Source organism: Ovis canadensis, chromosome 25 (assembly GCF_042477335.2).
Source record: "Ovis canadensis isolate MfBH-ARS-UI-01 breed Bighorn chromosome 25, ARS-UI_OviCan_v2, whole genome shotgun sequence".
Lineage (NCBI taxonomy): Eukaryota > Metazoa > Chordata > Mammalia > Artiodactyla > Bovidae > Ovis > Ovis canadensis.
In genome coordinates, this window is record NC_091269.1 from 63,237,225 (window position 1) to 63,260,879 (window position 23,655).

Below are 23,655 nucleotides of genomic sequence, written 5' to 3' on the forward strand. Positions count from 1 at the left end.
CTGGAGGCAGCTCTGCCATGGAGCAGGGGCCTGCACACCCCGCGCCTGGCAATGGGCGATGCGTTCAGAAGTCCAAAGCGCGAGGGGGATTCTCCACGTTCCCTGAGTCCTGTCTGTGTGTGGGCCCTCTCCACAGTGTTCTCCAGTGAACACTGGCTCAGTCCCACAGTCCTCCTTTCCAGGCTTTTAAACCCACACACCCCATTCCCCAGTGTAGACGGTGCTACAGGACAGAAGGACTTGCTTTCCTTTCCTAAACATTGTGTGCTTGCTATTGGACCCCCCAAGGGTTCACTCAGTATGCTTGGGAAATCTGTCGACCTTGGTTCCCCACCTTTGACCCCTGTGTTCTGAGAGCTTGGAAAAATGCTTTCCACTCACGGAGGCCCCTCACACGACAGAGGAGCTGAAGGAACAGGGGCTTGTGGTGGGCATGAGAGGGCACAGTTGTGGACTCAGAGTCAGGGTTCCAGAAAGGAGACCAGCCCTAGCCGGGTTCTAGAGGTTCTCATCTGAAAGTGGGAGGAAACCATTGTCCTGTGTGAGCTGAGGATGCAACACGAACGAACTAAACGCCAAAGAGAGGAGAGGAAACGAAAAATCAGGAGGCGATTCCCGGGTCTCTCCACAGCCCTGGAAGCCTGCCTGAAGCACGCTTTCGTCTCTGGAATCTGGAGAGCCTCCGCCTTGAAGACCTGAATGAAGGTTCTGGTTAGTCCTGCAATGCTATCGCGGGCCACCAGGAGGCACCAGGTCGGGGTTGCTGGCTGAGCTTTGCTGGAGCAACTGGAGAGAGAAAAAGGATGACGGAGGTCATTGTGGCCATGCTCCCGCCTCAGAAACAGCATGCGCTTCCTAGTAAGAGTGATCATCTCAAGAAACTGACCTGGACAGAAGGGGAAGGGGAGCCCCAGGATCTTCCCGTTTATTTACTTAGCACCCAGGCTGTGAGTACTCACTCTATGCCAGGTGACTCAGTGGTAGTGAGGACAGTGCTGAAAATGACCAGTGGCCCCTGCCTTTCAAGGAGCTCTCGGTCTGGAGTGAGGAAAGAGAAAAGTATGGAAACCAGACGGGAAGGAAAAGAACAAGAGCTCTACAGAAAATAAAAAAGGGCGTTGTGAGGGAGGGCTTGGAGTCACTGGTCAGGAGGATCTAAAAGGCCTTGCTGCGGTGACCAGGCGGAAGGGAAGGCGCTGGGCCTGCACAGTTCTAGGAGAAGCGCGTCTGAGAGCAGGCAGCCCTTACACAGGCATGGAGGCCGCAGTGAGCCGCCAGGTGAGGCTGGGAGTGTGAGCGCTGTGTCCGGAGGGAGGCTGGTGGGCGATGGTGCTCGGGGGTGGGGTCAGTTCCTGGTTCCTGGCAGACCGTGCTTTCTGTTCCTCTCTGACAGCATTACTCCAAGACTGCACTCTTAAACCTTGCCTATTAAACTCCTCACAGTCTGTGAGCCAGAAATGGCTTACTTGGGTGTTTCTGCCTCAAAGTCTCTTTGCTGCGGTGGCGGAGAACTCAGCTTATATTATTTTGGAGCTTCAAAATCATTGCAGGTGGTGACTGTAGCCAGGAAATTAAAAGATGCTTGCTCCTTGGAAAAAGAGGTATGACTAACAAATACAGCGTATGAAAAAGCAGAGACATTATTTGCCAACAAAGGTTCTTTGAGTTAAGGATATGGTTTGCCCAATAGGCATGTATGAACGAGAGAAATGGACTACAAAGAAAGCTGAGAACCGAAGAACTGATGCTTGAAAACTCTGGTGTTGGAGAAGACTCTTGAGAGTACCTTGGCTGCAGAGAGGTAAAACCAGTCCATCCTAAAGGAAATCAGTCCTGGATGCTTACTGGAAGGACTGATACTGAAGGTGAAACTCCAATAATTTGGAAATCTGATGAAAAGAAATGACTAATTTGAAAAGACCCTGATGTTGGGAAAGATTGAGGCAGGAAAAGAAGACAATAGACGATGAGATCAAAGGATGGAGCCAACAAAACCAAGGATATTAGACTGAAAACTCTGAGACTATGCTAAGGATACGGAAGCCTGGCCCGACAACTTGCCCTCCGGGTAAGACGTTGAAGGGAGCCGGACACGCACCTCCCCCATGCTCAAAAGCAGCCCCCGGGTCTCTGCAAACAAGGCCCACGAGGGTTTCCATCTCTTACCTGCAGCTGCACGCCGGTGCCTCCTTCCCTCAGACCTTCGTCCAAAGGGCTCGGGATGCAAATGATTCGGGGCCATTGGGCCTTCCAGCCTTGCCCACTAGAGATTCACTGCGGGCCTTCCAAGTTCAGCACACAAATGCGGGCTGCAGAGGAATGCCGTGGGCTCACCATTCACATCCTAACACACTTCTGGAAACATATGTCTGCCCACCTACCCTCTCCGCTTTAGGGGTCTCCCCACCCCAGACCCCTGCCTGACACAACCCCTCCCCAGACAACAAGAAACCCTTGCCTCAACTTTGCTCTCCAGTGAGGTCCGCTCCGAATTCTAGGCTTTCTCACTGGACACTCTTCGAGCGTTCAGGGTCCTGGCACCAAAAGCTGCTGGGAGAGGGGCACATATGCTTCTCTCCCTTCAGGGCCGTTGGTCAAGCCCCAAAGCGAGCTCATTCCGAAAGGCATAGGCTTGCTGCAACTTAGGATTCATCGCTTCAGCTCCTTTTGGGTCTCCCTGGCCTATTTTCCTTCCTTTTCCTTCTTCCATTTGTTCTGATTGTTGGTGTTGTTGCTCTCTCTGTTTGTTTTGGTTTTTTTGAGGTGGTTTTTTTTCTTTTTTTTTGGTTTTCCATTTACTTTTATTTATTTATTTTTTAATTTTGTGTTTATTTTGTTATTTTTTTGTTGCTTTTATTCTCTTTCTCTATTTTATATACACTAGTGGACTCATACAGTCGTCTTTCCAATTCCAGGGCTCAAGACGCCTTATAACTCAAGGTATACAAAAGGTTTCCCTCCTGGAAGAGGATGACTGTTGATATCTTTCTCGGTGTGGGACAGGTGTGTTTGTTTGCTCTCCCGTCCTGGACATTATGCTTGCCTTCCAGGATGATGGGGGTTTCACGGTCCATGGGTTTCCCATACATAGCTGAAGCGTTGATTCCGTGGATCCTTACTAGGAAAGAACGGCCCTGACCCCGCTTTCTTCCTTAGCCTCTTGCACCCCTCCCACGTCCCGCTTCCCCATCCCATCCCAGGACCCTACCGCTTTGTGCTTTATCGTCCCAGTGCTCACACCCTTGCTGTCCTCTTGCCTCCTTCCCATGGCACAGAGAAGCGAGATCAGCCAGTATCTTTCCAGCTTTTGCAGGGATTTCCCCCAGCATAAGGCCGACCTTCCCACTCGCTCTGCCACGCTGCTCCAGTCGCCGTTCTTCCCCTTTTTCTCCTTCTCCTTCTCCCTCTTCCTCAGAGGGGGTGGGTGGGGCAAGCAGTAAGTCCATTGGAGACGATGGGGCGGAGGAAGATGGGTGGTGATGATGAGGGAGGCCTGTGGGCGGCTCCAAGTCCTCGCACGGGGCACGCTTGTTCGTGTTTTTGGGGGAAGATACTGCTCATCATTCTTTTTTCAATCCATGTGTGGAGGGCATGGTGCGCTGTAGGGAACCATGCGGGGGAAATGAGCCATCGGAACGTTCTCTCTTCCTTGCCACACCGACTCGCGCAGTCAGCAGCCAGAGTTGTCCTTCGAGGTCTGAGATGTTAAACCGCACATTCCCGGTCTGCCCTTTGCTGGAGGGTTTGGGGTTCGCGGCCGTCAGCCAAGAAACAGAAATAAAACGCAAGAGGTGACCGATAAGGGTCCTCAGGCGCCCCTCCACCGGGTCACGGGAATCATGAGGCAGTCGAGAAAGCAGCTAGGGGAGGACAGTTTCCCCACCGCCCCAGGCACTTTGGAGGCCGGCCGCATCCTCTCACGTCCAGCGGCGTTTGTCCAGGGCCCAGCTGGAAGAGACAACTGACTGCCAGGCAGGACGGGCAGGGTCGGAGGTCCAGTTGTCTTGCTATCCCAATCTAGGGTAGGCTCGGGCCTTTCCTCAGTGTGGGGAGGACCTTTGCTTTCAGAAATGAACCTTGCGTGACGGATCTCCACCTAGGCCCCGGTGCACAGCTGGTGGAGAGGTTTCTTTGGGACTAGTTGGCTCGCCTTTCTCCCCTTGGCCTTCGTGTCGGTGCTGGTGGTGCCGGTGGTGGTGCTCATGGCATCGTGGATCGCTTCTCCTGTTTGGCACTTGGCGCTTCTCCAGCATGCTCCTTGCACCGGAAATGGAGCCCCAGGGAACTCTGCGGACGAGCGTCCTGCCGGGGACGCACGGATCCCCGCCTCATTCCTGCCGGACCCTCTGCCTAGTAGCACGAGGCCTCCCGAGGACAGCCACCCATAAAGACTGCTTGCCCATCTTCCCCCCCAGACGCTGCTCGACGTTTGGGGCATTTTCGAGAGCCTGGCCGGCCGGAAGGACACGGTGCGTGGACCTGCAGCCGCTCTTCCCTGCACCTCCCCGCCGAAGGGCTCCGGACATCCCTCGAAGAAGTGGCAGGCCCTGGCACCGTGCTCAGACCCGCTCACGCACCCCATTCGCTCCGCCGACTTCCCAGCAGAGCCAGCCCTCGAGAGCTGAGCCGCTCAGGCACAAACCCGTTCCCAGGGAACACCGAGACCCCGGGCTCACTCCCGGCCCCGCCTTTCCCCCCGGAGGCCGCATCGTCCTCACCGCCAGAGAGGAACTCGCTCCTCGTCGGCACTCTTGGTGCGTGGCCCGGGGCGTGCCGCACCCAGAGTGTGCCTGGGCGTCTGCACGCATGTGCGTCAGAGCCGGCCTACCGCCACAGCCCCAGAGATGGCCGCGGCTTCTTGTTCCTCCCCTTGGTCGCTCTGGCCCTCCCGCTGGCACAAGGGCCGTGGCCGACGTCCGCCGGCCCCGGAGGCGGGGTGTCCGTGCTGGGACGGTCGAGCCGGTGGTGCTCCCGGGCGGGCGGCGGGCGGTTTCTCCCTCCTCCGTGTCTGGACCGGTGAATCACGACTGCGCCGGCAGGCAGGGCAGCCTGGATCTTGCGCAGCTCCAAGGCCGGCTTCGGTAGGTTGTGTTCTTGCAGGCGTCTCCACTGCTCTAAGCTCATCCCTTCCGCCTCTGTGTCCCCCGGGGAATCCTGCGACCCAGGAGCTCTGCCGCTGGCGTCTCCTGCAGGCTGCCCGGGGTCTGTGGGGTCAGCCCCGAGGGGGGCCGCTGCCCCTCCCCCAGGGCCCCCTTCCAACGCACCCTCCCGGGCGTAGAACAGGACGTAGGTGCTCTGGCTCAGGGCAGCGGTCTCGTCACAGGCTGTCACCTTGGCATCGTCCATCTTATACCATTGGCCGCTGCCCGCTCGGACGTAACAAAAGTAGTGTCCTCGCTCACAGCTCCACCCGGAGTGCACCAGCACGGCATAGAGCACGTAGCCCAGGGGCCCTGCCTTCCGCTCAGACGTGTAGGGCTGCACGTCCAGGCACTGGGGATAGCGCACCTCCTGAGCCCTTTTGGCCCCGCTCAGCTGTGTGAACCGCTTCAGCACCAGCACCAGGACCTGGGAGGTCCTGTGCAAAGTCAACCTCTTGGTGGCAGGCACCTTCCGGAGACAAACGCCACAGTCATAGGCATTTTCTGCCTCCAGCTTCTAGGGCTTGACCAGCTCTCTCAGAGCTTGCTCCACACTCTGAGCCGCCGTGATATCCAGGCTGATGTCCAGATAAGGGTCGAACGTGTCCGAGACACCGAGGCAGTGGAGACACTGGATCCGAGACCTCCACGTCCGGCCGAAGATCTGACGGACGACGCTGGTGTCCTCGGAGGCGTGGCCTGACGGCTGGGATGCACTCAGGCACCCTTGCTGCATGCCATTCAGAGTGAACATCAGAAACTCGTGGGCGTCTTCCTGCTGGTGTCTGTGGAAGCCCGCCAGCAGGTCATTGTGGGGCCGGATCACCTCTCCCGCGTGAGGGAGGGCTCGGGTCACGTGAGCTCGCATGGCACAGAGCGTGCAGGAGCCGCCGGCCGGACAGAGGGTGGCGTGCTGCCGGGACACCAGCCAGCTGGCCAGGGGCGGCGTGTGGCTCAGACACTGCAGCGCCGCATTCACGTAGCACGTGTTCCCCAGATTCTGAAGCCCAGCGCCCACCCCCCACGGCCCCCTCCAACTCAGGGCGACTTTCTGGCCAGGCCCCAGCCCCGCTGACCCGGGAGCCAAGTCACCCCGCTGGGGGCGCCCTTCTGCCGGCGACGGCCCCTCAGGGACAGAGGGTCCCCGAAGGGCATCCGCACCAGCGGCGCTGGCCCGACCACCTTGCCCTCCGGCTAAGACGTTGAAGGGAGCCGGACACGCACCTCCCCCGTGCTCAGAAGCAGCCCCCGGGTCTCTGCAAGCAAGGCCCACGAGGTTTTCCATCTCCTACCTGCAGCTGCACGCGGATGCCTCCTTCCCTCACACCGTCGTCTCCAAAAAGGGCCTTGGCCCCGCCCCCTCGGTCCTTTGGGGGCTTTCCCGCAGCCCACCCCGCACGTGCAAGCTCCTCATTCGCTGAGGCGGCCGAGGGCCTGCCCACTCCCACTCCCGCCATCCAACCACCGACACTTTTCTCGGGGAATTCCCCTTGACGAAGCCCTGCCTGGAGCCACCCCGGGAGATCCCACCCATGACAAGGTCATGTGGAAGAGAAGTGTTAAACAAGTCTTCAGAACTCAATGGGCTCCCTAGTCTTCCTCCAGCATCCACTCCAAAACCAGTATCTGTCTGTTTTACTATTTCATGACTTTCAGCATCTCGTCTAACTTTAACTGGGTGCTATTCTTGAGTACTTTTCTCTGGAGAAAATCATCTTAGGACTATAGCTAATAATTCTCCTGTACATGAGAGAAATATTTCCAATCAAAACCCCCTCTTTTAGCATTATATCTTGCTTGGCAAATATATCCAGACTGTTGCAGCTAATCATATGATTATTTACAGCCTCCCTACTGTGAGAGGCATGGAAAGCCTAAAACATAGAGCCTTTCAAAGAGTTAACAGTTATTCGAGTAGTACTAGTCATAGGATTTCTTTGTTGGGCCAATGCATGTTGCTAAGGTCCCATGTCTCTAATCCACTGTGCACCTGGGAGTGCATTAGTTAACATAGTTGGAAAGTAAGAAAAACAGATGTAGCCTGAAATTAACCACATCAGACTTTTGAGCTAATTGGTTCTTTCTTGTAACTCACTGCATCTTTGCTTCGTGAGAATGTAACTCTGTTTGATACTTTCTTAGGCCGATATAGATTAGAAATATAAGAAAAAACATTTCAAGGGAAAGTAAGTTTTCTGGTTGAACAGCCTTTATCAAAAGAGGGTCATAAAATGTTCACAGGCCTCCAAGGCCAGAAGATAATGTGCACAATACTGTTTTTGGGAAAGGTTTACAGAAATAATCTTGATTTCTATAAAGACAAAATAGACATAATGTTTGGGCTGACTCTGTATGACTTTGCATCTTTCATTTCCCTCTATGTACAAGTAAAGGTATAAAAGACCCTTTTGAAAATAAAAACAATGGGCCTCACTTGAAGAAGCTTGGTAACCCTGTGTTTTTCTTTTTTCTCTGTTTTTCTCTCTTACTTTCTTTTTCAGGCTGATCCTTGGAGCATAGAGGCTCCCTGCGTTCACTTATCTGCCCGGGTTTCTAAGACCTGAACGGGAAGACGTTCTGCATCTTCATTCCCTTGGGAGACCAGGAAGGCACCTGTGGCCTCCGTGAACGGGGCAAACTTCTTGTCTCGAAGTTTTATTGACTTTCTATGGAAACCAAGGAATATCAGCCTCTTTCTCTCCTCTATTTTCTTATCTACAATATTCTTTCCTTATTTCTCTCTAAATCATCTGCTGAGGCCACTTTTCCTTCAGGTTCCCCTGGATCCTGCGGGGGCTGGACCCCGGCAAAGCCCCACAGGCACTTCTGACCTGGCCGCCTGGGCCAAAGGACTCTGGATGCGAATGATTCAAGGGCATTGGCCTTCCAGCCTTGCCCGCTAGAGATTCACTGCAGGTCTTCGAAGTTCAGCACACAAATGCGGACTGCAGAGGAATTCCGTGGGCTCACCATTCACATCCTAACACACTCTGGAAACATGTCTGCCCACCTACCCTCTCCCTTTTAGGGGTCTCCCCACCCCAGACCCCTGCCCGAGGACAATCCCTCCCCAGACAACAATAAACCCTTTCTTCAACTTTGTTCTCCAGTGAGGTCCACTCCGATTTCAATGCTTTCTCACTGGACACTCTCCTAGCGTTCAGGGTCCTGGCACCAAAAGATGCTGGGAGAGGGGCACATATGCTTCTCTCCCTTCAGGGCTATTGGTCAAGCCCCAAAGCGAGCTCATTCCGAAAGACATAGGCTTGCTGCAACTTTGGATTCATTTCCTCGCTCCTTTCCTCTCTCCCTGTCTTTTTTGTTTTCCTTTTTTTTCTTTCCTTTTTTGTTTTTGCTTTCTTCTTTTAATCATGCTTATATGTTATTTTCTTTTTTTGTTTTTTGTTGCTTGTCTTTTTAAGATAACCAATGTAGGCTTATACATTCACGTCTCAAAATTCTCGTGCAGATTACTTAGCACGAAAGTTGCAATTCTTCTCTTCCTGTTGGTTCAGCCTCTTTCTCTCGTGCGGAGTGTCTTTCTAGTTGTTCAGTTTGTTTTCGTATTTTAAGTTTACCGTTTGTTTTTGCACAACATCAAAGTCCAAGTTTCAACTATTGTGTTTTAGCATTTTGTTTCAGCCTTCTTAAATTGTACTAGTAGCTTTCGTTTCATTTTCATCACTTAAGTTTCATTCTTTTCTCCTAGTTCCCTTAGAGTTTTGCGAATGTTCCATTTCTCCAAATCCCACGTTTAACTGTATTTTAATGAGCGTATGTATTTCTGTCCTAAGAAAATATCTGTACTTTTTTCATGTCCCTCTCTACCCGACCACCTGTTTTATCCAGGTGTTAATTATAGCAGGCCTCACTTTGAGTCCACAGCGCATTCCCCGGCTTTTCTTTTTACATGGTCGTTATTTTCCCGCTATTTTTCTCTTTCCCATCCTCCTCTCTCCCCCCGCCCCATTCTATGTAGCCTTTTTCATTATTTCCCCTTGTACTAGCTGTAAATGTTTCTTCATCATGTTCTAGATTCCCGCTGTCTTTTCCTTTCCTCATTTATTTTCCATGATATAATTGTTCATGCACCTTTTCTGCAAGTGACTCAGATGAGTTCTTGTATAGCTTATCCGTTTCATATGTTCGACAGTCTTTTTATATATTCCACATTGGTTCCACAGTCATCAATGTCTTTTTCCTTCCTATCTCCTTGGCTGATAAACAGTGCTTGCTGTGTATTTACTAGCATACTTTGGAGTCGTGCCTGTTTCAGTGGTGGTTTTATTACGGTATGCCAGTGCGGGTTAGCTGTTCACTTCCAGGATTTTTTTTTTTTTTTTTTTTTTTGAGGACTATCCATGGCCTTTCTCTAGTGTTCTTTAATTCCACCACAGTGAACACTTTCCCCTTTCCCCACACTCTCCACACACTATTGTGAGTTTCTGATATTTCCATTGTCTCATGTAGTTTTGCTAAAAGGAGACGTTTATTTTAGCTTCTTCATTTTTCATTAGCATCCATATACTCGAAGAGTGTTTGCCTTGTGCCCATTTTTATTGGGCTGTGTATTCTTATTGAGTTATTTAGCGCCCAAATAGTCTCGGAAGTAATCTCCTTTGTCAGTTTATTTTTTTTCTTTTTTCATTTCATTCTTTCTTCTCCCTTTCTGAGGTGTTTTTTCAACCTGGTTTATCTGTACAAAGTTTTAAACTTTAATTTATAGGTCTTGTTTTTATTTTCATTTTGTGGGGTAGGATCACAGAAGGTTCTTGCTGAAATAATTAGATAAGATTGCTTGTTATATTTATGTATCATAAATAAGTTTTTAAAAGTTAAGTTATGGTTTTTACAGGGGACTTTGTAATCATTTTGCGTTTTATTTTTTGTGTAGGCACGTGGCTCTCAATTTTTTTACATACTGGCCAGTTTTCCCAGCACCACTTAAAAGATGGTCATTAATATCCACTGTTATCCTCTGGCCTCCATCCATTCTTTAATCTGCTTAGCTGTCTCTAAGTGAACACGCATATTCTTTGACTGGGGAAGATTAAATCTTGTGAAAAATTGCCCATGATAATTGTTTGAGGTTATATATAATATTTTCCACAATATTTTATTCTCCCACCCTGGAGCATGGAATTCTCCTCTCTCCCTCACAGCTCCTTTGTCCCTAGCTGTATTATTATGTTGTAATTGGTAATGTGACTTGATTTTTTTTTTTTCATTAAGGGGAATTTGAAAAACAGACTTCTGCTATATTTCTATCCTGGGACATTTTGCTTCATTAACTTAAACACAATTTTGATGGCATCACAAGGGTTTCCTGTCCCACTGTTTCCTTTTTCCAACCTGCATTCATTCTTTTCTTCTGATTATTTCTGTAGTTGACTCCAAAAAGTATGTTGAGATTGTTTGAAGTATCTGTGGCCTCTCTTAAGACTTGATTAGTATGTGTATTTGTGGCTTTGCTCTATATTCTTGTTGAATTTGATCTATTTTCATCTGTGTATTGCCTGTAATATTCTAAATTTGTGGCCATTGGCCAGGACAGACTGTGCCTTGTTTTCGGAGGTGTTTTACATGTGCGTTCTAAGAGCTTTCAAAGTGACTTAGAAAATTCACTGTGAAGATCAGCCTTTTTCTTTCAAGAGAGTTCCACCATAGTTGGGGATCTCAGAGCTTGGTAATTTTTGTTACAGTTTCTGGATGTCTTTCATTCTTTGAGGTTGAACTTATTAAACTCATATCCTTTTCTCCTGAAGTTGTCATTTATGTCAAAATAGTCCTGATTCATTGTGATCTTATTGTTTCTGTAATCTTCAACTATAGTTTTGTTTATTTACTTTCTTCATTATTGTCTTTATTTTTTATTACCTTTAACTTTAAATCCTTTTCATTTCTTTCTTTGCTCTGAGCTTTTCTCTGGTTATTGAGATTGCTTTATGCGTTGTTAGGGGCTTTTAGTTTCCCTTTAGTCTGTCTATCATCTATGAATTTTTTGATTCCCCTTTTTTCCAGTAATTTTCATCATTGTTTTTGGTGCTTCTTTTCTGTACTTAATGCTTTTGCTCACACGTTAGTCAAAAAGATCCTGATACAAAATTTTATTAAATTTACTAAGTGACCCCCAAATTGACTTCTGGAAAATTATGCACCTAATAATTATTCCCACTTGGGTGCAATGTACTGAAGATACAATTCACATCCCAGTTTGTGTAAAGGGTTTTCCTGTTTTGACCCTTATTGGTGTAGGTGTTTCTTTTGAGTTGCTCCAGGTTCCCCTTTGTGTCTCTGTAGGAATATGCTTTTGAGTGCGTATGTTAACAATTTTCTGCTTCAACTGAAATGTCATTTAACTTGCAGCATCTTCTGTTATTTTAAATTTGATATAACAATTTGCCACTCCACCTCTTTTGACTTTCATTGTGTGGGAAAATCTTTTTCTCCTCATTTTTCAGTCTTATATGTTTAGGTCTGTACTGTTTTTTATGCAGCAAATAGGGCTTGTGCTTCTTCAGCCTGTCCTACAAAGCTATTTCAAATTCTAAAAGATGATACTGTAAAAGTGCTGCACTCAACATGTCAGCAAATTTGGAAAACTCAGCAGTAGTGACAGGACTGGAAAAGGTCAGTTTTCATTCCAATCCCAAAGAAAGGCAATGCCAAAGAATGCTCATACTACCGCAAAATTGCACTCATCTCACACACTGGTAAAGTAATGCTCAAAATTCTCCAAACCAGGCTTCAACAATATGTGAACCATGAACTTCCAGATGTTCAAGATGGTTTTAGAAAAGGCAGAGGAACCAGAGATCAAATTGCCAACATCCACTAGATCATAGAAAAAGCAAGAGAGTTTCAAAAAAACATCTATTTCTGCTTTATTGACTACACCAACACCTTTGACTGTGTGGATCACAATAAACTGTGCAAAATTCTGAAGAAGATGGGAATACCAGACCACCTGCAGGTCAGGAAGCAACAGTTAGAACTGGACATGGAACAACAGGCTGGTTCCAAATAGGAAAAGGGGTACGTCAAGGCTGTAAATTATCACCCTGCTTATTTGACTTATATGCAGAGTACATCATGAGAAGCGCCGAGCTGGATGAAGCACGAAGGTCTCCGCGTAACCTGGAGGGGCTCCCGGCTGAGACTAAGTGCCCCCTTGTGGCTGTGGCCCACGGGGGGGCCCGCTCACCCTACACCTGAGGGACCCCTGTGTCTTTGGGAGGTGGCCTGGGGGAGGTGGGAGGTGGGATGGAAGAAGGAGCAGGTTCAGAGCTTAGACGCAGAATGGGCATCTGAACGGTGCCGGTGGAGGGGAGGGTGGGGGTGGGAGTGGAGGTGCAATTAGACCCTGGTGGGGGGCGGGGGGGGCCGCGGACCTTTGAGCGCCCCCAGCTCTGCTCCTCGCCCCTCACTGGGTGTGCCAAGGGCAGGAGGGGCTCAGAGTGCCCCAGGAACCTTGGTTCCCCGCGCTCCACCCTCGGTCTGCGGGTCTACATGGCGACCTGCGGGGGAGAGCCAGCTCCCTCCCTGTGGGCGTCGGCGGCCTCCTTCCCAAAGGCCACACCCCCGCAGGTGGCTCTGTCTGCCGCCTGCCTGCTCAGGGCTTCTCTGTGCCAAGGGTGGTCACGGCGGCCAGAGTGGTCCTAGAGCCCTGGGTTGTCTCTAGCAGTGAAGACACTGCGACCTCCTTCCTGAGCGCAGCACCACCATCAGCGCTGTGGCCCGGCTCAGCTGCCCACTGGTCCTGTGGGGCTGGGAGCTTTTCAACATCCCGGGAGCTGAATCCAACCTCGGCTGGCTCTCATTTGTCTGGAAGATGTAGCTTTAAACTTTCCCCAAACGCAGAACTCCTGGTAAAGAATGTATAGCAAACAAGGGAAGGACCTGCCCCAGTGTAGACATGCCGGCCCTCCTGTAGTCGCGTCTGACCCAGTGTAGACACACCTGCCCCAGTCACGCCTGCCCCCGTGTAGATAACCTGCCCCAGTGGAGATAAGCCTGCCCCAGTGTAGACACACTGGTTGGTTATCTCGGAGCTACACTCACATGGAGGTTGGCAGACTTGGCTCCAGCCTCCACAGGTACTTTCTTCCGCTTTGTAAAGAAAATTGTAGTATTTAGGACTAGGAGTAAATTTTTCTAAATTAAATGGATAACTCCTTACCCATGAGGGGTGCTGTAAGTTCCAAAAGTTAATTTGGAGTGTTTAGTTTTAACACAGAACCTGGGAGGCTCATCCGGATGTCAGCACAGTCTCCCCAGCCCCTCAACTGAGGCCCCACAGAATGGCATCAGAGGGCCTGTTTGTTTACCCTGAGACCCTGTTGGATGTTTTCTTTCCAAGCTTTTGATTTTCAAATATTAAATAGAACTTCATAAATAATAGAGCCTGTTCCAACTGAGAACATATTTTCTGGCTTCTGTCCGAGCACACTGGGCAATGCCAGGCTATGAACAAGACCTTAGGCATGGCACTACACAGTGAGGCAAGGACCTGCAGTGTAGACCATCGTACAGAACATTATCCCCCATGGAGGCAGGGGCTTAGGGACAAGAGCTGCTCAGGTTCTACCCGGATCCAGGGGCCGAGGGGCATGGACTGATGTTCTCCTGGCCTGGCTGTCAGCCAGAGTGCCAGCCGTGGCGGTGGCTGGAGACGTGGGTGGGAAGAAGTGTCCTGTGCAAATGCCCACATTTACTGAGAAGTGCTGAGTAATAGCTGAGATAGAGGAACGAAAGGCAAAGAGGAAAGGAAAGATACACCCATCTGTATACAGGGTTTCGAAGAATGGCAAGGAGAGAGAAAGCCTTCTTAATTGAGCAATGCAAAGAAATAGAGGAAAACAATTGAATGGGAAATACTAGAGATCTCTTCAAGAAAATTAAAGATGCCAAGGGAACATTTCATGCAAAGATGGGCCCAATAAAAGAAACGGTACGGATCTAACAGAAGCAGAAGGTATTAAGAAGAGGTGGCAAGAATACACAGAAGAACTATACAAAAACAGTCTTAATGACCCAAACAAACACGATGGTGTGGTCACTCACCTAGAGCCAGACATCCTGGAGTGTGAAGTCAAGTGGGCCTTAGGAAGCATTACTAAATAAACAAAGCTAGTGGAGGTGATGGAATTCCAGTTGAGCTATTTCAAATCTTAAAAGATGATGCTATAAAAGTGCTGCACTCAATATGCCAGCAAATTTAGAAAATTCAGCAGTGAGAAAATTCAGACTGGAAAAGGTCAGTTTTCATTCCAATCGCAAAGAAGGGCAATGTTCAAACTACCACACAATTGTACTCATTTCACATGCTAGCAAAGTAATGCTCAAAATCCTCCAAGCTAGGCTTCAACAGTATGTGAACCAAAAACTTTCTGATGTACAAGCTGGATTTAGAAAAGGCAGAGGAACCAGATATCAAATTCCCAAACATCCATTGGACCATTCTCAGCAAGGGAATTCTAGAAAAATATCTGCTTTATTAACTACGCTATAAAGGACTCTTACTCCTTGGAAGAAAAGTTATGACCAACTTAAGATAGCATATTGAAAAGCAGAGACATTACTTTGCCAACAAAGGTCTGTCTAGTCAAGGCTATGGTTTTTCCAGTGGTCATGTATGGATGTGAGAGTTGGATTGTGAAGAAAGCTGAGCGCCAAAGAATTGATACTTTTGAACTGTGGTGCTGGAGAAGACTCTTGAGAGTCCCTTGGACTGCAAGGAGATCCAACCAGTCCATTCTGAAGGAGATCAGCCCTGGGATTTCTTTGGAAGGAATGATTCTAAAGCTGAAACTCCAGTACTTTGGCTACCTCATGTGAAGAGTCGACTCACTGGAAAAGACTCTGATGCTGGGAGGGATTGGGCGCAGGAGAAGAAGGGGACGACAGAGGATGAGATGGCTGGATGGCATCACTGACTCAATGGACATGAGTCTGGGTGAACTCCGGGAGTTGGTGATGGACAGGGAGGCCTGGCGTGCTGCGATTCATGGGGTCACAAAGAGTTGGACACGACTGAGTGACTGAACTGAACTGAACTGAAAGCCTTTGACCGTGTGGATCATAACAAACTGTGGAAAATTCTTAAAGACATGAGAATACCAGACCACCTTACCTGCCTTCTGAGAAATCTGTATTCAGGTCAAGAAGCAACAGTTGGAACCAGACATGGAACATCGAACTGGTTCCAAATTGGAAAAGAGTACATCAAGGCTGTATATTGTCACCCTGCTTATTTAACTTATACACAGAGTGCATCATGTGAAATGCTGGACTAGACGAGGCACAAGCTGAAATCAAGATTTCTGGTAGAAATATCAATAATTTTAGATATGCGGATGACCACCACAATAATGGCAGAAATCGAAGAGGAGCTGAAGAGCCTCTTGATGAAAGTGAAAGAGGAGAGTGAAAAAGTTGGCTTGAAACTCAACATTCAGAAAACGAAGATCATGGCATCTGGTCCCATCACTTCATGGCAAATAGGTGGGGAAACAATGAAAACAGTGCCAGACTTTATTTTCTTGAGCTCCAAAATCACTGCAGATGGTGACTGCAGCCATGAAATTAAAAAAACCGTTCCTCATTAGAAGAAAAGCTATGACCAACCTAGATAGCATATTAAAAAGCAGAGACATCACTTTGCTGACTAAAGTCCATATAGTCAAAGCTATGGTTTTTCCAGTAGTCATGTATGGATGTGAAAGCTAGACCATAAATTAGGCTGAGCACTAAAGAATCAATGTTTTCAATTCTTTAGTCTTGGAAAAGACTCTTGAAAGTCCCTTGGACAGCAAGGAGATCAAACCAGTCAATTCTAAAAGAAATCAACCCTGAATATTCATTGGAAGGACTGATGTTGAAGCTGAAACTTCAGTACTTTCGCCCCCTGATGCAAAGAGCAGACTCATTTGGAGACCCTGATGCTGGGAAAGATTGAGAGCAGAAGAAGAGGACGACAGAGGAGGAGATGGTTGGATGGCATCATCCATTCAATGAACATGAGTTTGAGCAAACTTCAGGATCAGTGAAGGACAGGGAAGCCTGGTGTGCTGCAGTCCACGGGGTCGCAAAGAGTTGGTCATGACTTAGCGACCGAACAACTGAAAAGTGCAGTTAGAGACAGAATGTGAATCAGCCGCGGTAGGAGCATGGGCGGAAGGTGGGAGAGGATGCGGGACAGGTATCCTTGAGAAGGAGACAGAAACACCCTCTCACGCCTGGGAGGAAAAGCTCGCAGGTTTTTGGAGGCTGAGGAGATGGAGCCAGTGGGTCAGACGATTTCCTCTGTGAGAGGAGAGACTGGCTTCCGTGCTGCCTGAGTCGGGAAAGAACCTGGGAGTGGGGCAGCCTGGCCATGTGGAGTAGCTGCTGGGGAAGCAGAAAGGAATTCCTCCAGAAGGGCCTTGTGAGGCCCCTTTGCAGACTGAGTTAGAGGAGCACCAGCCGCCAAGGCGCGGGATTTTCCCTATGATTCTCCACAGGCCTAGGAAGTGACCAGTGTGCCTTCACACACTAGTGTGAGCCCCCGAGAAGCGAGGACCCCAGGCCGCTCTGCACTCTGCTCCTCTCCATCCCTTCCACACCAGCGGGTCTCACCTAGAGCGCCTAGATCTTCCTGACCCAGGGATTGAACCTGGGTCTCCTGCATTGCAGCCAGATTCTTTACCATCTGAGCCACGGGAGAAGCCCTTGACATCTCCGTGTATACCATCTGCTTTTCTGCTTTTAATTACGTGATCTCAGATTCCAGACTGAGCAAACTGAGCTGAGAGCGTCCCTGGGGACACAGACAGCCGTGCGTGAGCTTGGGGACAGGGCTGTGCCTTCCTCTGCCTTGGCTTCCCTCTCCAGCTGGGCTCTCACCACGCCTCGGGCAAGGGCAGCGGGAGGCACCGGACAGCAGCTGTGCTGCGGTGGGCAGGGCCCTGCTGTCAGGAGGTGGGGCCTTGGGGAGGTGCGGAGGTCATGTGGGTGGAGCCCCACGAATGGGGTCGCTCTCCTGGTTACAGAGCCCCCGGAGCCCCTCTCCCTGTCTCTGTCTCATTCTCTCTGTCTCTGTGCTTCTGTGTCTCTTGGCTTAGGAGCCAGGGCTGCGAGGATCTACTCTGAGCTCCCGGGCTCCCAGCCTTGTCCATGGCAGTGGAACCAGATCCTCAGGAAACCTCCCCACCAGCATGCGGTCTGTATGCGACCTTCCCAGGCTCCAGCCACGACTTCCCACCATCCTGTCCCTCCTGCCAAACTGCTTCAGTGAGCAGAGCTGGGTGCCAAACACATCCTATGAGCTTGTTTCTAAAATGATATTCAATCAGCATGCTTTCTGGTCCATTTCCTAATACCATAATGCAAGACACAGGGTAATTACTCCAAATGCAAGGAGATAAGGAGTCTTTCCTTTGGTTGCAAAGACAATTTATTCAGTGTTTCTTCACAGATGAATCCTCAGATAAAATACAAAACTGGAAAGGTTTTAATACTTTCCTATTTTATTTCTTGGCCAAAAAAAAAAAAAAAAAAGGAGAACAGAGAATCATCAACAATAAAGCATCTTCTCTTTGTGAGCACAAGCTAAATGCCTCCTGCTTTCTAAATGTCACTGCTACAAAATACGTTTATGACTTCTGGAATCTGCACTGTTCCACGTGGGCTGCAGAGGCACCAGTGGGGTGAGATGTTCTGAACAGGACAGTGTGGCCCAGCTACACACCTCCAGGCCCCCTTCCACCCAGTGCAGGCAGGTGGGCATCTCCTTGGGCTGTCCCCTCCCCTCGCCCTGTGCTGGCCATAGGTGGTGGCCAAGGGCTCAGAGCTCAGTCCTGGACGAGAGCATCACCATGAAGGACCGTGGCCGTAGGGCTGGACCGACCACCCACCCCCCACCTGCCACTCACACTTCACTGATGTGTCCCCGCCAAGGTACCAACCTCAGGCTAGAGAATAATCCATCCCAAAGAAAACTTTTGATCCGTTGGGAAAATGTAAAAATTAGGTGACAATTAAACCCATACCTGATGGTTTATTTTATGTCACCTTGGCTAGGCTGTGTGTCTTTCTATGGCAAGTTATATATGATAGATATTTATAAACAGCAGTTAAGTCTCACAACCTGGAGGCTGGATGCCTGAGATTAAAGTGCTGACCTGGTTGGGTTCCTGTGAAGGCTGGCCTCACAGTTGCAGATGCTGACCTCTCCCAGTAACCTCCCTGGGGTCTCTTTTCTAAGGGCACTAACCCCATTCACTGGGCCCCATCCTCATGACTCATCACCTCCCCAAGTCCTCACCTCCTTACACTATTACTCTGGGGGTTAGGAGCCAAACGTATGAATTTGGGTGGACATGAACATTCAGACCATAGCACCGCAGGACTGTTTGGGGTCAAACACCACCTAGACGTCACCATGAAGATGTTTTTAGATGGAACTGATAATTACGTCTGCAGACTTTGAGTAGAGCAGGTCATCCTCCATAATGATGGGGGCCTCCTCGAGTCAGCTGAAGGCCTTATGAGGAAACACTGAGCTTCCCCAAGGAAGAGGGGTCTGTGCCCAACCACGGCCTGACTCCAGCTGCAGCATCAGCTTGTCCCCGGGTCTCCAGCTGCTGGTCTTCCCTGCAGATTTCTTACTTGCCAGCCCTACAGTTGGGTGGGCTATTTCCTTAACATAAAGCAGTCTCTAGACAGATAATAGATAATTGATCAACAATAGACAGTAGAGCCTATTGGTTCTGATACACTCTATTTCCTGCTGCCTCTGACAAAGGGGTCAGCCCTGGGTCTGTATTTCCGCAGTGCACGTGCCCACAGGGACTGCACACAGGCTGACCTCAGAGGCGTGGGCTCTGGCCACTCCAGTTTGACCCCAGACACCACCCAGGCCGTGACGGGCCAGCACCAGCCTCTGGGTCTCTGCCATCGCCTCAGCCCCTTCCCCCTCCACAGAGGTGCATGGCCCTGTACCAGGGCCATGTGGGGCAGATGTGGGCAGCTCATGTGGGAGGACCTGGTTGGCACTAGGGGATAGATGGGTGGGTGGGAGGGTGGGTGGGTGGAGGGTGGGTGGAGGATGGTGGGTGGGTGGATGGAGGATGGTGGGTGGGTGGATGGAGGATGGTGGGTGGGTGGAGGATGGTGGGTGGGTGGATGGAGGATGGTAGGTGGGTGGATGGAGGATGGTGGGTGGGGGTGAAACTATGAACAGCTGGATGGGTGGATGGGTAGACAGACGGTGGTTGGTGTGTGGGTCCACGGATGCGTAGATGGGTATGTGGATGATGAAAGGATGGAGGGAGGGATGAGCAGCAAGAGTCATCCCCTCTCTGCAGCTCCGAGCCTGCTCAGTCCAGGGATGATGTCCTCCTGCCTGGACTACTGCAGTAGAAAACGACCCGCCCGTATCAGCGCTCACAAACCGCCATCCACTCTTCTCACTGCAGTGAGGAGTAACGCTTCACAGTGATGCTTGGTCACATCAGGCCTGCACCTAAAAACTTTCCATGACTTCCTTTTGGTCTGAATAACGTCCTCACCATGATCAGTGGGCTCTGTGGGACTCAGCCTCAGCCTTTACCACCTCTGTCCTGCCCTGAGCTCAGGCTGTCTCCAGGCTCCAGCTCCCCTCTTCCACTCCTCGAGTGCCCCAGGGTCTCTCCTTGCCCCCAGAGCTGAGACACGGGGACGTTCTGCCCCAGCCTGTTACCGTCTTCTGGAGAACGCCTGCTCACCCTGCAACTCTAAGCAGAGGTGTCCCCAGCCCCTCACTAGCCTGTCGGCCCTCTGCGCCACCCAGGACCCTCTGCTCCTCATGCTCATCACCACGGCGCTCAGCCTCCTGTGGGAGGGGTCTGACCGTGTCTCTCTCAGGGCCTGAGGGAGCCCATGAGGGGCTTTCCCTCACCGTTGTATTTCCAGTGCTAGATCAGGGTAAGTGCTGGAAATCCTAGATTAGCTATGAAAGCTACATGATGAAGCTGGGGCAGCATGGTTTCTTGCAAAGGGCCAGGCATAAACTTCTCCTCCAGGTCCATGTGGTCTCAGTCACAGCAGCTTAGGGCTGCCCTTGAAGCTCATAGTAGCACAGGGGATACGACCAACAAGCATGGCTGAGTGCCAATAAAACTTTATTTACACAAACACCGATGGACTCGATTCAGACCAGGATTCATAGTTTGCTGATGCTTGATGACTTGCTGAGTCATGTCTGACTCTGCAGCCCCGTGAACTGCAGCATGTGAGGCTTCCCTGTCCTTCTCCATCTCCCAGAGTTTGCTCAAGTCCATGCCTGCAGGGGGCGCTCCGCAGAAAGAGAGGCAGTGGAACTTCCCTCCGCAAAGCCGAGGGGTCCCGAGGACAGGTGAGCCTGCTGTCCCCCAACCCAGCCCCTCCGAGAGTGAGAGACAATCAGACGCGACAGGGGTTCCGTCTAAGTAGTTCCGCTTTATTGCCACAAACTCTTGGTTTATATAGGCAAGCAAGGGGGCTTTGTGAGGGTTGCACCAATCACGTTAAAGGTCAAATTGTAATATGCCATAGTTGCACCAATCATGTTAAAGGTCAAGTTGTTATGCGCTTCATTGTAACAACAGTCTATGGTGATCACCCGCTGTCCACGTGCATGGAAATCAAGAGGCCAATCAAAAGTTTTAACAACAACTTAGGCCAGGCCCTCATCTCTTCTGCTCTAAACCGCAAAGCTAGCCCTTCTTTTTTCAAGGTTTCCCATTTAGGGCCCCACACATGTCCATTAAGTCAGTGATGCCATTCAACCATCTCCTCCTCTATCCTCCTCTTCTCCTCCTGCCTTCAGTCTTTCACAGCATCAGGGTTTTTTCCAATGAGTCAGGTCTTCCCATCAGGTGGCCAAAGTATTGGAGCTTTAGCACCAGTCCTTCCAATGTATATTCAGGGTTGATTTCCTTTAGGATTGACTGGTTTGATCTCCTTGCTGTACAAGGGACTCAAGAGTCTTCTCCAACACCACAGTTCAAAAGCATCAATTTTCAGTGTTCAGCCTTCTTTAGGGGCCAACTCTCACATCTGTACGTGACTACTGGGAAAACCATAGGGTTTGACCCCTGTGATAGTTAAACACAAAAAAGAGAAATTGATTTAATTGGATAAACATGAATATGCCTCTTTTCTTATCTGCTTTCATTATAAGTTTTGATCTTTAAAATGTAAGCACACCAACAGATTATGGGTTCTTCAGAGCCATTAATAACACCCAAGGGTCTTGTCTCTTTACTTTCATTAACAATCAGGCATTCTTAGTTTAAAAAAGGTGATAATTAACATACAATATGCAGCGACAGAGGCCGCGCATTCTCGTTCTTAGTGAAAACAGTTGCCAGCCGCTCATGCAAGTATTCCTGTTGGACGACCCTGACCTCAGCCTCTCCCACACAGTGCTGCAGTCCGCATTCTTTCAGAGCCCAGATAAGAGTATTGGGGACTCAGCTAAATCTTTCCTAATGAACATGGCTTAATTGTCCCAGGAGATCTGCTCAGTGCTTCAAGCCAACATAATATAACCAAAAATAAATAGAAACAAAATCAACTGAAGAACCAGTGTGCCTGCTCAGGTCAGATGAAGCCAGAGGGCTGCCAGAGGGCACAGCGAGCTGCGTTGCCTGGAAAAAGTTAAACACCAGAGAGCATGGTGGCTCTGATACTTTCTAGAAGGATTAAAGTCACTTTCCCAGTCTTTATGAGAATTGGGCCGAAGCTTAGCTGGTGCAACGAATTTAGAAATGAATGCACTTGCATTTGAAGATGATGTGTCTTTGCCTTGATAGCTAAAAACTTTAGAACGAATCTGAACGTCAACTGCAGGAACCTGCTTCTGGCGTGGTTTGGGTGTCAGCATCTTCTCACCCTCTCTAGTAATTTTCAGTATGCATTTCTATTTTCATGTAGTTATTTACCGGAGCATTTTATGGAAAACCGGCTCAAATCTTTTTGGGTGCAGGGGTAGTTCAAATGCACTGAGACCCTCAGTGTTCACTTGCTAATCTCCTCCAGAAACCCTGTTCTCCTCGAGTGACAAGGTCAGCAGGGCAGCACGTTATGTTCCTGTCACTGCCAACTCGAAATATGAAGTTTAAAGAGTTTCACCATCAAATGCAGTGTCGTGGACTGCCCCTGAAGCAGGTGTTTATAGTCACGTGTGCAAGTGTGAAGCAAGCACAAATCCTCAGTGGAAAACGGGCAGAGGACACGAGCAGACAATTCTTTTTAAAAAACTGCACAAATTAGCACACTAGGCACGGATGAGCGTGCCGTACCATGTTGCGTGGAGGTGACAGATGCCAGAGCCCGGAGGAGGTGCAAAGCTCACAAACAGATGCGGGACCGGCAGGAAGCCGGGGACGGGCCTTCCTCCCCTGAAGCAGGAGGACGCGCCCTACAGAAAGCCGCTCGATCCTCCAGGCATTTGTTGTGAGCACTTAATCATCGATCATTTGACGTGTACTCACTAGTAAAAGGCAGGACTGTGTCCCCCCTCTGCTGACCTTGGCTCTTGGGGGCTGATATGAGCCCCTGATGAGCCTCATGAGCCGGGGGAAGTAGAACAGGCCCAGGTCCAGCCCGTTATGGGGGGGGCGGGATGGGGACATGACCGGGAGGTGGGCAAGGAGAGCGTCTACAGCTCAAGGGAGCCAGGGATCACTGCTCCCCCTTCCTGCAGGTCCCCAGGCTCACTTCCAGGGCAGTTAGCCTGACCACCGCCCACTGACGTCAGTAACTCTCCTTCCCTCCAACGCAGGGCCTCCTGTGAGGGGCCAGAGGTCATGACGCCATCTTGTTGCCAGTCACCGCGGCCGCTGAGCTGAGAGGCGGGCACTGTGACTGTGTAACCGGTGGCCTGGCCCCTCCCTGAGCTGCTGCCTGGGCTTGGCTTGGGGTGCGGGGGGCGGGGAGGGGGTCTGGGGAGACAAGATTCATAAACAGGTGACAGAGGGAAGTGCCGAGAGGAGAAGCAAGAGCCTGGGAGAACGGCAGCGCCCGGTCTGCCCCTCCGAGGGACCCCCACCCCCGCTCGGTCTGGCCCGGGCCCGCGGCTGCAGCGTGTGGGGTCTCAGTGGGACCAGCGGACGTCACAGCAGGGGCACGGGGCCTGAGACGCCAGGCGCCTGGCAGGGCCCACACTGGGTGGGCGCACCCCGCCCCTGCCCACCGCCCCCCCGGGAGCTCCCCCTCCCCCTCCTGCGGCTGCAGCTTTCCTGGTCACGGCGTGAGCCTTCCCTCTCTCTCCTCAGCCTCCTTTCTCACCACAAAGGGCGTTCATGTCACTTCCCTGAAGCTGAGAGGCCTGAGGGGCGGGACCCAGTCAGCGAGGCCCCCAGAGCCGGCCGCAGGGAGCCGGCCCGCCCCTGCGCTGGGAGGCCCGGGGCAGAGCCCTCACGCCGGGAGGGCAGAAGCGCCCCCTGGTCTCCCTCCCCGCCCGAAGACGCCGGGGCGGAGCCGGGGCGGTGCGGGGAGGGGCGGAGCCGGG

At 50.6% G+C, this 23,655-nt stretch overlaps 1 long non-coding RNA gene and 1 pseudogene across 1 annotated transcript; both read right to left on the minus strand.

Annotated features, from left to right (window-relative positions):
• Window positions 1–4,824: 4,824 nt before the first annotated feature.
• On the minus strand, window positions 4,825–6,426 carry LOC138430235 (ubiquitin carboxyl-terminal hydrolase 17-like protein 6; annotated as a pseudogene).
• Window positions 6,427–20,577: 14,151 nt separating this feature from the next.
• On the minus strand, window positions 20,578–23,636 carry LOC138430288 (uncharacterized). The gene is made up of 2 exons (XR_011253092.1): window positions 23,433–23,636; window positions 20,578–21,235 (listed from the first exon to the last, which is right to left on the minus strand). It is a non-coding gene; the product is annotated as an uncharacterized lncRNA (long non-coding RNA).
• Between the last annotated feature and the right edge of the window lie 19 nt (window positions 23,637–23,655).